This window comes from Chenopodium quinoa, unplaced genomic scaffold (assembly GCF_001683475.1).
Source record: "Chenopodium quinoa cultivar QQ74 unplaced genomic scaffold, ASM168347v1, whole genome shotgun sequence".
Taxonomy (NCBI): domain Eukaryota; kingdom Viridiplantae; phylum Streptophyta; class Magnoliopsida; order Caryophyllales; family Amaranthaceae; genus Chenopodium; species Chenopodium quinoa.
In genome coordinates, this window is record NW_018744290.1 from 1,671,800 (window position 1) to 1,684,455 (window position 12,656).

A 12,656-nucleotide genomic window follows, 5' to 3' on the forward strand; every position below is an offset into this window, starting at 1 on the left:
AGGGGCCTTCCTCGGAAACACCCCCGAGGCTAGTTTACGTGTGTTCACTGTGCAGGAAACCTTCGGCCCAACACAACTTGGATCGAATCCAGTCTTCTCCATTTCAGTGGACCTTCGGCAAGGTCCCATTGTTTTCAACCGAAACAATTTGGCGCCGTCTGTGGGGAAGACTTTCAAAAATCTTTAAGCCAAATTCCTAACCAAGATCATCTTGCAATTATCTTAGCAGCCATGGCTAAGAACCGCAAGAGCAAAAGCCTCCGTCAAGGAGCGGGCGAAAAGCCTAAAACCCCTACACCATCGCCCTCGCCGGACCGGAACTCTCCCAAGGGTGCCGGCTCGGGGGGAGGATCACACAAGGAGGATTCCCTATCTCCTATAATGCATGACTCTCAATATAGGCCGGACCACTCTCGGTCTAGCAGGGGTCAGTCTGATCATAGGACATATTCAGTGTCCCAAAGCCAACCATCGGCTGCACGGCCTCATTACCACACTCGGCCGGGGACCCCTTTGACGGGGCCCAGTTCGGAAGAGGTGGCAAGAGCGCTGGCAGTACTCATGGAGGCAATGAGGGCACAGAATATGCCACCGCCTCGTGATCAAACTCCTCCGCATACCCGGCATCAGCGGAGGAAGTTAGACCATGACGGTGGGAAGCTTCCTTCCTTCCGGGAACTGGAAGAGTGGGAGGAGGATTCTTGGAAAAATGAAAAACAGAGGAAAAAGAACTCTCAATTATTTAAAGGATCCTCATCCTCAAGACCAGCAGCGCATAAGAGCAGCAGCTCAGCTTCTCGGCCAGAATCTACTCGCCGGGAACCCGAGACTGCTCGCAGAAGCGTCCTTGACCGACTCGGCGGCCAGGAACCGAGCGTGCGTAGTCGCCTCTCGTTCCCTGCAGCCGAGGCCCAGACTTCCCAGCCAGGGACGAAAACCACTCCTACCTCTCTAAGAGGGCGGAGCGCGGTCCCTTCGGCCAGGAACAAGGGCAAGGCCATTATGCTACCCGCTAGTTCACCATTTGAGCAATGGATACTGGAGGAGCGCGTACCCACGGTTAAAATACCGTCGCATATCACATATGACGGGACCACGGATCCGAAGGACCACGTGGCCTCGTATGAGACTCATATGCATCTTTGCCCCAGATCCGAGGCGACTTGGTGCAAATATTTCCCAACCACTCTCAAGGGGGTCGCGCAAGCGTGGATCTCCAAGGGAGTAAGGCAAGGCTCCATAACAGGTTGGGATGATCTGTCCTCCAAGTTCAGGAGCAAGTTTTCCACGGCAAACCGCCGAGAGAAGACTACCGCAGAGCTCATGGGTCTGCAACAGGGGGAAACCGAAAGCCTCCGAGACTACCTGACCCGTTTCAGTAACGAGTCATCAAGCGTCTCTCAGCTGGACCAGGGGCTAGCTGTTTTTGCAATGCAGAATGGCCTTCAGCCAGGAAAATTCCTAGACTTCATGGTCATGCATACCCCGCAGACCTTGGAGGAAGCTCTTAGCGCTTCGGATAAGTTCATCCGAGCCGAAGAATGGAATAAAGCAAAAACCCAACCTCAATCCGGGGGAGGGAAACAGAGGCAAATACCTTTGTCTGAAGGCCAAGGCCATAAGGCAAAGGGAAAATCAAAGGCTCCGGAGCCATCTCCGGCCAACGACCTAAAGAAGGACAGGTTTGCCACATACACAGGCAGATATGAGTCCTACACTCCGCTCTCTCTTCCACGCGCCAAAATTTACAGTGTGACGAAGGAGGAGCAGAGTTACCGAAAGCCGAGACCACTCCCAGAGTGGTATCAGCGAAAAAATAAAAATCAGTGGTGTGAGTTCCACGAGTCTTCGGGCCACAACACTGAAGAGTGTATCCAGCTGAAGGACCAGATAGAGGACATGGTCCGGAAGGGATACTTGAAAAAATACATCGCGGATCACCGCGAGAAAAAAGAATCCGAGAGGCTAGCAAAGGACCCTCGGCAGGACCTTGATTTCCCCCGGAAAAACAGTAAAAAACCGGAGGGGAAATTCCCTCCGATCAATGTTATCTCGGGAGGAATATACTCTCGGAGGGAGCACAAGCGTCACCTTAGAGCTTTGACTCACCAGGTGAACAACGCTGACATTCAATCTCCCCAGTCGCCGGTGCCGAACATGACGTTCACAGCCGCCGACTGCCGGGGGATTACGTTCCCTCACGAGGATCCGTTGGTGATCATCGCCACGGTGGCCAACCACGACGTCAGTAAGGTCCTTGTTGACGGTGGCAGCGGAGCAAACATTCTGTTCCGAAAGGCCTACAACCAAATTAAGCTGAAGCCCAAGCACCTTACGCCGGTACCCTATCCGGTATCCGGGTTCAATGGGGCTTCAACTTATCCAGATGGGAAGGTGACACTTCCTGTCACCATCGGTTGCGATGAGGCAGCCCGGAACGTCATGATTGAGTTTTTGGTCATCGACGCTCCTTCAGTGTACAACGTGATTTTGGGGAGACCCATAATTCACGAGATCCAAGGGGTCGTCTCAACTTATCATCAGCTGATGATTTACGTCTCAGACGCCGGCTTCCCCGAAAGGATACAGGGCAACCAAAAAGACGCCCGAAGGTGCAACTACCTCAAGCCATCCAGTAGTCGCCCAGATGACGACAGGGATGAGGAGGAGAAAGAAAAAGAAAGAGAGCCAAGCACAAAAAAGCCGAAAGGCCTAAGTGCTTCGGCCCAAGGATCCGTGCCCAGAGAAAAAGGTCCCGAAAGGGAGAAGGTTGACTCTTCAGCTGAGCCGCAAGACTCAGAGAGCCAGCCGAAGAACACAAAGACTGGGACACCTGCTGACATTGGCAGCAGACCAGATTCTGAAGAGTCCAGTCCATCGGCAATGGACATGGATCAACAGACTGAAACAGTTGAGTTGGCCGAAGGAGATGCTGAGAAATGTGTAACAATCGGGATGGACCTTGATCCTAACACCCGTTGTGAACTTATTCAGCTCCTTCGGGATAACAGAGATGTGTTTGCTTTCTCGGCAGCTGATATGCCCGGGATAAGTTCAGACCTCATCTCCCATAAGCTTAATGTTGACCCAGCGTGTCGACCAGTTAAGCAAAAGAAGCGGAATTACTCCGCCAATAAGAACCGAGACATCGCAGCCGAAGTCAAAAAATTATTGGAGGCAGGGTTCATTGAACCTTGCCAATATCCGGAATGGCTGGCAAATGTGGTGATGGTTCAGAAGCCCAATGGTACCTGGAGGATGTGCGTTGATTTCACGGACCTAAATAAGGCTTGTCCAAAGGATTTCTATCCCTTGCCAAGAATCGATCAGCTAGTCGATTCGACAAGTGGCCATGCCTTGCTTAGTTTCATGGACGCATTCTCGGGGTATCATCAGATCTTTATGCACCCCGACGATCGAGCCAAGACAGCATTCGTCACGAACGCTGGGGTGTATAATTACAAAATGATGCCCTTCGGATTGAAAAATGCGGGGGCAACCTATCAAAGGCTGGTGGATCAAGTTTTTGCCGATCAAAAGGGCCGAAACATGGAAGTCTATGTTGACGATTCAATCGTCAAAAGCAAAAAACTAGAGGACCATGTAAAGGACCTGGCTGAAACTTTCGCCACCTTGAGAAAGCATCAAATGAAGCTGAATCCGAAGAAGTGTGTCTTCGGCGTGAAGTCAGGGAAATTCCTGGGTTTCATGGTCAGCAAAAGGGGGATTGATGCCAATCCCTCTAAAGTCAAAGCGGCGCTCGACCTTCCTGAGCCGAAAACGAAGCGGGATGTTCAGCGGCTCACCGGAAGAATGGCAGCCCTTTCGAGGTTCATTTCCAGGGCTTCGGATAAGGGGTTACCCTTCTTCAAAGCCCTGAAACTCCCGAAAACAAAAGAGCTTGTTTGGGAGGAAGAGCAAAAAGACGCCTTTCAACAGCTTCGGGAGCATCTGGCTCAACTCCCAACGCTGGCTAGCCAATTGAAGGAGAAACTCTATACCTATATGTGGCCGTTAGCCCAGCCACCATCAGCGCAGTATTGCTGAGGGAAGAGAGTAAGAGTCAGCAACCGATTTATTTCGTCAGTCATACACTGACGGATGTCGAGACCCGCTATCCTCTACTCGAGAAAGTTGCTTTCGCGGTAGTGGTAGCTGCTCGGAAGCTGAGGCCCTATTTTGATTGCCATCAGATAGTGGTCTTAACTGATCAGCCGTTGGAAAAAGTTCTTGGCAAGGTTGAAAAATCCGGTAGGCTAGCCAAGTGGGCTTTTGAGCTCACCGAATTCAGCATCAGCTACCGTCCGAGGGCTGCCATTAAGGCTCAAGCCCTGGCGGATTTCTTGGCCGAATGCTCATACCAAGAAGTGCTGGACAGTGAAAAGAAAGTCTGGACCGTGTTTACGGATGGGTCTTCCACCGAAAACGGTTCGGGGGCAGGAGTAGTGATAACTTCTCCCGAAGGCAAATCCTTCGAGTATGCACTAAAATTTTCTTTTAAGGCCTCGAACAATGAAGCCGAATATGAGGCAGCAATCGCCGGCCTACAATTATGCATCTCCTTGGAAGCCGATCATGTCTGCTTAAAAACAGACTCTCAGCTAGTTGCATATCAGATCAGTGGCAGCTATGAGGCCAAAGAGCCCTCCATGATAGCTTATCTTGCCAAGATCAAATCAGTCATTGCAGAGCTGAAAACTTTTGAGGTTCAGCTGATCCCAAGGGGTCAGAATACTCAGGCCGATGCACTCTCCAAACTTGCTAGTTCATCTTTTACCGAGCTGAACAGGTCTGTATATGTAGAAGTGCGTCGAGTAAGAAGTGTCGACGAAGCACCTGAAGTGTGCTGCGCCGACCCAGAGCCTAGTTGGATGGAACCCATTTTAGCTTTTAAGCTTCGGGGAGAAACTCCTGAGGACAAAGCTTTGGCCTCCAAAATGAAGAGAACCAGCTCTAGGTTCATTGTCTTCAGGGGGGAACTTCTGAAAAAATCCTTCTCAGCCCCATTGCTGAAATGCGTGGGACCAACAGATGCAGATTATATCCTGCGGGAGATTCACCTCGGCATCTGTGGGAACCACATTGGGGGAAGAACCTTAGCCCACAAGGCATTGAGGGCTGGATATTACTGGCCCACCATGATCGCAGATGCTAAGGAGCTGGTTCGGAAATGCGAAAAATGTCAAAAATATGCTCCAGTTATCCATCAGCCAGCAAAGGATCTTCAGCCGATCCTTAATCCACTCCCGTTTGCCCAATGGGGACTGGATATACTGGGACCATTTCCAGAGGCTGTGTACCAGAAAAAATGGCTGATAGTTGGTGTCGACTACTTCAGTAAATGGATCGAGGCCGAAGCAGCCTCGAACATTACAGAGCAAACTGTCAGAAAATTTATCTGGCAGAATATCATCACTCGCTTTGGCATCCCGAGAGTATTTGTCTTCGATCATGGGAGGCAATTTGATAACTTACCGCTGAAGCGATATACAGATCAGTTCGGCATCAAACTGGCATACTCAGCAGTATGCCACCCGCAAAGTAACGGACAAGCCGAAGCAGCAAATAAACAGATCTTAAATGCCCTCAAGAAGAGGGTGGAAGATCAAAAGTCCAAATGGCTAGAGGAGCTCCCTGGAACCCTTTGGTCCCTTCGGACAACTGAAAAAGAGGCAACGGGCCACTCACCTTTTGAACTGGTGTATGGTGCCGAAGCCGTCCTTCCAGTGGAAATTGGCTCAGAGAGCCTTCGAGTGCACCATTTCTCGACTGAGAATGAGCGACTGATGAGGGAATCTCTCGATTTCCTCGACGAAGTAAGAGACTCAGCTCGAGATAAAATGGCGGCCTATAAGCAGAGAGTCAGCAAATTTTATAACCGAAGGGTCCATGCAAGGCCTCTCAAAATTGGAGATCTTGTCCTTCGGAATGCTGCTGCAGTTCAGAAAGGCCGAATCCATGGGAAGCTCTCAGCTACATGGGAGGGACCTTATGAAATTTATGATGAGCTTCAGCCAGGGACATACCGACTTCGGCAGTTGGATGGAACTGAGTTGAAAAATCACTGGAATGCTGATGTACTGAAAAAATATCATGTGTAAACCCTTCGGGGCAGAACAATCTTTGTAAGTACATTTTGAACTAATGAAAGGCCTTGGAGCCGCCATTTATATAAATATTTACAACTTTTTATCCTTTCAAAATTTTCTTTGTTCTATCTACTCTTTAAGGGTTTTTTATTCAGCCTCGTCTGAAGCCTTCGCCTTCGGGTAACTGGGTTTCAGATTGCTGACAAAACTCGTCTTTTTAAAGAACACTGGTCTTTCAGCTGAAGTCAAACTTCAGTAAGACTTGTTCTCCAAAGACATGAGTCCATGGACAATTCTGGGATATTGCCTTAACTGAGCCTTGTATCCCAGAGAGCCATTATCCGAAACATTGCCTTAAGTTGGCCCTGTGTTTCGGGTATCCATTTTTCAAAGATAGACAGAAAATCAAGGATAACAGCCTTTTTAAATCAGCCTCGTCTGAAACCTTCGCCTTCGGGTAACTGGGTTTCAGATGGCTTATAAAACTCAGTCTTTTTAAAGAACACTGGTCTTTCAGCTGAAATCAAACATCAGTAAGACCTGTTCTCCAAAGACATGAGTCCATGGACAATTCTGGGATATTGCCTTAACTGAGCCTTGTATCCCAGAGAACCATTATCCGAAACATTGCCTTAAGTTGGCCCTGTGTTTCGGATATGCGTCTTCTTTAAGAACGCTGGTCTTTCAGCTGAAGTCAAACTTCAGTAAGACTTGTTCTAAAGAGGTTAGTCCCAGAAAGCTAATATCCCAAGCATTGCCTTCAGTTGGCCCTGTGTTTCGGATATCCAACTTTCAGACAGTCAATCTTCAGTAAGACTTGTATCCCAGAAGCATTGCCTTCAGTTGGCCCTGTGTTTCGGATACCCATTTTGAAGAAGTTCAGAAATTGCTTATTTAACTGAAGTCATACTTCAATTTCTGTGGGGGCAAGAAGCACTCAGTGCAACTATGTTCGGCAGAGTTGAAGAAAAGAAACAGTAAAGCATTCAAAAGTAAAGCAACTGAAGAAAAGAGCATTAGATTAATATTTCTCAAAAATTGAGCTACAAGTTCAATAATTCAGTATCGGCAGCCGCCCACAAGCGGAAAATAACAGCTGCCGAAATACGTACATAAGCAAAAAAATAAAACTGATGTACGACAAGGCAAGCTGAAGCAAAAAACAAGGCAAAAAACTCAGAAAGCGGCAAGTCTAAAGTTAAGCGCATGATGAACCGCAAGATTCTGAAGACGACTGCCCGAGTTCCTATGCTTCAGCCGGAGGATCAGACTGATCAGCGTTGAGCCCCATGGTGGCCTCAGCCCCAGCAGCAGAAGAAGCGGGCTTTGCACTTTGCCGAGCCTCCCTTTCCCTCTGCTCAGCTTCCAACTCCAGTCTTTCAGCTTCCTCTTCGGCTTCCTCAGCCTTAAGAATTTCAGCTTCAGCTGGAGTTGCATACTTCATGTGAGGGTCTTCGGGATTCTGGACCCACTCAGCACATTTAGACCAGTCCAGTTTCGGCTCAGCATGAAGGCAGACTCTTCGGCATACTCGGAATCCGTTTCTGAAACCCATCTCATATTCCTCTTGGGTGTAAACACGGACTTTGAGTAAAGCCTCAGCATCAGCCAGCTTCTTCTGGGTCTCCTCCAAGTCTTCCTTGGATTTCTTCAGCTCATCAGCGACTTTGGAGGAGGAACCCTTCAGCTCATTCAGCTCTTGCTGAATTTGAAAAGCCTTTGTCTGAGCCTGGGCCACTTCAACTTTCTGGATCAGCAATTGATCCTCAGCCTCTTGGAATTTAGCTCTTTGGGCTTCAGCAGCAGCAGCAGCCTCTGAGAGTTGGACGTCTTTGGCCAGGAGCAACTCTTCAGCAGCCATTCGGCTGGTTTCAAGAGCCTCTAGACGCTGCTGCACTTCAGCTTGTGCAGCAGTTCCTTCTTGAATTCGGCTCTCAATGGCAGCCTTGAATTTGGAGACGTCCACTCCCATATGCTCCTGGAGGAATTTTTCCCCTTCCATCAGTGGGGGAAAAACCTCCTTCTCCATAGCATCGCAGAAGGTTTTCAGGGCTTCGGCAGCTTTTTTACCGTACTCCTCAACCTCCTGCTGCTTCTCTTCAGCTGCTGCTTGCTTCAGCTTAGCAAGCTTAACTTCCTCTTCAGCCACCTTCTTTTCGTGCACAGCAGCGTCTACCCTATCTTGTAGGGTATCAATCAGCTCTACAGTGAGAGTCTGATTGTGCACGAACTGAAAACAGGAAAAAAAAAATATATAAAAATATATAAATAAAAAAAAATATATATATATATATGAAGAGCTGAATTTCGGAGGAAATGAAGGAAAATTACCTGCATCATCAGCAGTTGGTTAGACCTGGCTGGGTCAGGAACTGATCTGCTGGATTCGCCCATCCCAGCAGTGGCCTTCAGCGACCAGATCCTTGCCCTGTCTACTTCGGACATGCCATCAAAATTGCCGAAGTAGGCTGCAGCTCCTTCTCGGTTTTGACCCCATATGAGGTCCCAGATGTGATCTGGGATTGGAATTCGGGGGGCCGAGAAACCCATTTCTCCAGAATGCAGAGTCTGGAAAGAAGGGAAGGACGACGATGGAGCTTGATTAGCTTTGGTTGTCTCAGCATCGTCCTTCTCAGAGGAGTCAATTACTATGACCTCCTCTTCTTCAGGGGTGAGGACGAAAGCCTCAACCTCTCTTGCGATATCTGCCGTGAAGCCCTCAGCACTGGACATCACGGCATCTTTATTTTCGTGCTCAGCAGCACTCTTCTTGATTTCTTCTTGGACCCCTCCCTTAGGTTCGGGAGTTCTCTGATCCACCTCCATCTCAGGAGGTGGCGGAGGGGTCTTTTGAGGAGATTGGGGTGTTGGCTGGGGAACCCTCGGCGATCCATTGCCTTACTCAGGTTCCCTTATTGCGACGCCGATGGTCATCGGCCTCTGCTGAAAGTCATGAGGGCCGATGATGGCCATCCTTCGGCGCCTTTTCAGAAGGGGCTGCTCGTCCATATCTGAGTCTGAAGACTCTTGTATTTGATCTTCGGGACGAACAGGAGCTTTGCCTTCTCTGTGTCTGTTACTCTCTTCAGACTGTAACAGACAGGGGGGAAGAAAAGTGTGAGTAATTAAAAAAAAAAAAAAAAAAAAAAATGAAAAATGAAAAGAAAAAAAAAAAAAAAAAAAAAGTTGTCTGAAGCTCACCGAGGTTTTCAGCAAAGCCTCGTCTTCTTCAGCTGCTCTAGCTGCAGCTTCGGCCTCAGCAGCTCTGGAGGACCCTTCTCCTCCTTCGCAAGCCTCAAGTACCCGTGCAACCTCTTCGGCTGTGCGGGCAGCTTCAGCTTCTTCGTTCAGCAGCTGAAACCAAGGGTCTCTCTTCTTCCACCAAGGCTTCTGCCTCTGATACAGAGCAACAGCCTCAATTTGGAAGTGGGAAGAATCCAGATGAACTTCCCTATGCCTCGGCTCAGTGATAGACGGGGCCCGTTCAGTTACAACTCGCTCTCGGTTAACACCAAGACGAGCGTAGTTAATACCAACGTTGGTCTCGTCCCGCTCTGAAAAAAGGGAAAGGGAAAAAGTTTAGCTCAGATATGTTGGCACAGCATAAAAAAGCAAAGCGAGAGAAGAAAAAGAGGTAGTTAAAAGCCTCGGCCCCAGCCGAAGAAGCTTACCATCCTTAAACTTTCGGCTGAGGCCAACAGCTGCTAGCATATTCTCTTGGAAAACGTAATGCGTATCGGGGAGCCAAGTCTCCGGGATATGCTGCATTCGACCACTCCCCCCGGGTTCGGCAGCTTGCCGAAGATATGTTGCTGATCCAGGTTCGGATCCGCCCCGTTATCTGCGGGGGGACCTAGACTTCCCATTTCGGGATCAGGCTTAGCTAAGTACCGGGGAGCGCTGAAGACGCAAGGGTGGCCCGGATCTGTGGGTGCCCTAACCCAAATCCATTGACCTCTCCAGTCCTTGTCTGAAGAGTCATTTGGCCACATGGTCAAGTATTGGGGCCGGGACTCAATCCGATACCACCCAGAACCATGGCTTCCGTTCCCACTTTGAATATTTGGCACTAGCCGATGGAGCTTTCTGAAGAAGTGCAGGTTCGGCACATATTTGAAGAACTTGCAGACCCATAAGTATGTCATCACCCTTCGGATGCTGGTGGGGGTTAGCTGACATAGGGAAATGTTGTAATGGATCAGCAAGTCTCGGACGAAAACGTCCAAAGGGAACCTCAGCCCATACTGAAGCTGTCTCGTGTACACCCCCACATACCCCGGGGGTGGACGATGGATTCTATCGGATGCTGAGGGCATTCGGCACCAATATCCATCAGCTTCAAAAATGCCGTAGTGCAACTCAATTTGCTCGGCAAATCGATATTGATCGGCGTTCTCTACCCATCATGAGTAGGGGCGGTTCTTTATCATGGCCGAAGCGACTTCGGCATTCTCCCACTCTGAAAACCCAGGGAGGATATCCCAAAGGACAGCGGGAATTTCATCATCCCGTCCAGAAGCACTCGGCTCATCCGTTCTTTGAGGAGGAGCCGAGGAAAGGGGAGTCGCCCTAATCCCATCAGCAGGGTCAGACTCCGGCCTTCGACCATTCCAGGTCCCAATCCTGTTCCTAGGATCGGGAATCGGCCTTGCTCTTCTTGGAGCACGGGCTCTACCTCTAACTCCTCTTGCCATGGATTATTTCGAAGAGAAAAGTCGAAAGAAAAGGGGAAGGAGTTCGAATTCGAAGAAAAATAAACTGAAATCAAAGGAATTTACCTTAATCTGAAGCGAAAGTTGTCGATTTACGAGTTCGTAGTGGCAAGTCTCAGTTTCTAAGCTCAATGCTCGGGGAATTTGCGAAGTTTTGATGCGGGTTCTTGGTTTCTCTCTCGAAGAAATCTGGGTTTGTGTTGGTGAATAAGTGAGGAGAATGACGCGCCTCTGTTTATATCTCCAAGTACGGGATACGAAGAGTCTGTGCTTTAATTTCTCTTAAATACCCACTAAGTAACCATTAAACACATGTCTTGTGATTAAACTGCCCATTATCCGTCCAACTTCCGCAAATCATTAACCGTTGTTATCTCATTAATTACGGTTTAAATTCAAATTTTTGGATCAATTAAATCATTTACTTCCCTCCTTTTCTGAATTAAATCAAACCCGACCCGTCATCCTTCCAAATCGGGTCTGGGGGGCAAGTTGTTTGGGTCCAATTTAGTCAAAATTGGGCCTAGGCACTAAATGATCCAATTAAAAGCCCAAGGTCAAGGTTCAACTCTCCAATTGCTCAAAAGTCAAAGGTCAGCCCACAAAGTAAGCCAATTGGGCTAAAGCCCAATCTCTCCATGTATGATGAGGTATAAAAGCCATCATATTGACACATTCAAAAGGATATACATTCACATTCATATTCCAATTCATATGCTCACTCTTGCATTCAGAAATATTCCACAAAAGCCTCAAGCTACAAACTCTCTTGCATAGTGTCTTCCTTTTACACATTGTACTGACTTTAGCATCGGAGGGGCCTTCCTCGGAAACACCCCCGAGGCTAGTTTACGTGTGTTCACTGTGCAGGAAACCTTCGGCCCAACACAACTTGGACCGAATCCAGTCTTCTCCATTTCAGTGGACCTTCGGCAAGGTCCCATTGTTTTCAACCGAAACATTATAGATAATATCTATACTTCTTCCATTTCTAAAAGTTTGACTCACTTTATAATTGTACAGTTTTCAACGAATATTTTTGACCATGATCTTTGGTTATGTATAAATGAAATGATTTTGCTAACAAACGCTCCCGGGGCATTAGGTAAGCATTTAAAATACTTTCTAAAGTGGTATTAATTTGGGAATGCATGACAAAATCACGCGTCGATATCAGTGTAATTAGTGTTCATTTAATTTAATGTTTCTACTTTTAAATATCTTATCCTACGCCCCCGGGGCTTTCGTTAGATTTTGCCATAAAAAGTTGATATTTGAAAATTTTATAATAAGGGGAATCTAATTAATAAGATCTCACATGCAAATTTATTTCATTGTATAAATCATAGATTGTGATCAAAGTTATAATCTTTTAACCACACAAATAGTGAGTCGAACTTTTAGTAGCGGTGCTAGTATATATGTTTCCCAATTTGAACAATCATAAAAAGCTACGTATCTAGCATGTATATTACTTTGCATTGTATGTATTCCTTCAATGAAAAATAAAAAATAATAATACTACGTTTTAAGTACTATGCATATTATTATTTATGTATAAGAACCCATTTCATAATAAACAATTTCAAATTATGGAAAATTTCAGTGATGTTATTTCTAGCTATTAGAAAGGGTTTTTTTTTTTTTTTTTTTTTTTTTTTTTTTTTTTTTCCATTTTCTTAATAATTTTTAAAACCAATTATGAGGTTTCGGGAGTATATATAACATATTTCAATACATTAATTAGTGTGTTAATATTAAAATTATCTTATATGAGTAAAATTTTGTTTAATTATGATGATTTTATGTACTCATTTGGGTGATACATACAAGTTCCTCCCCAAGAAACAACCTA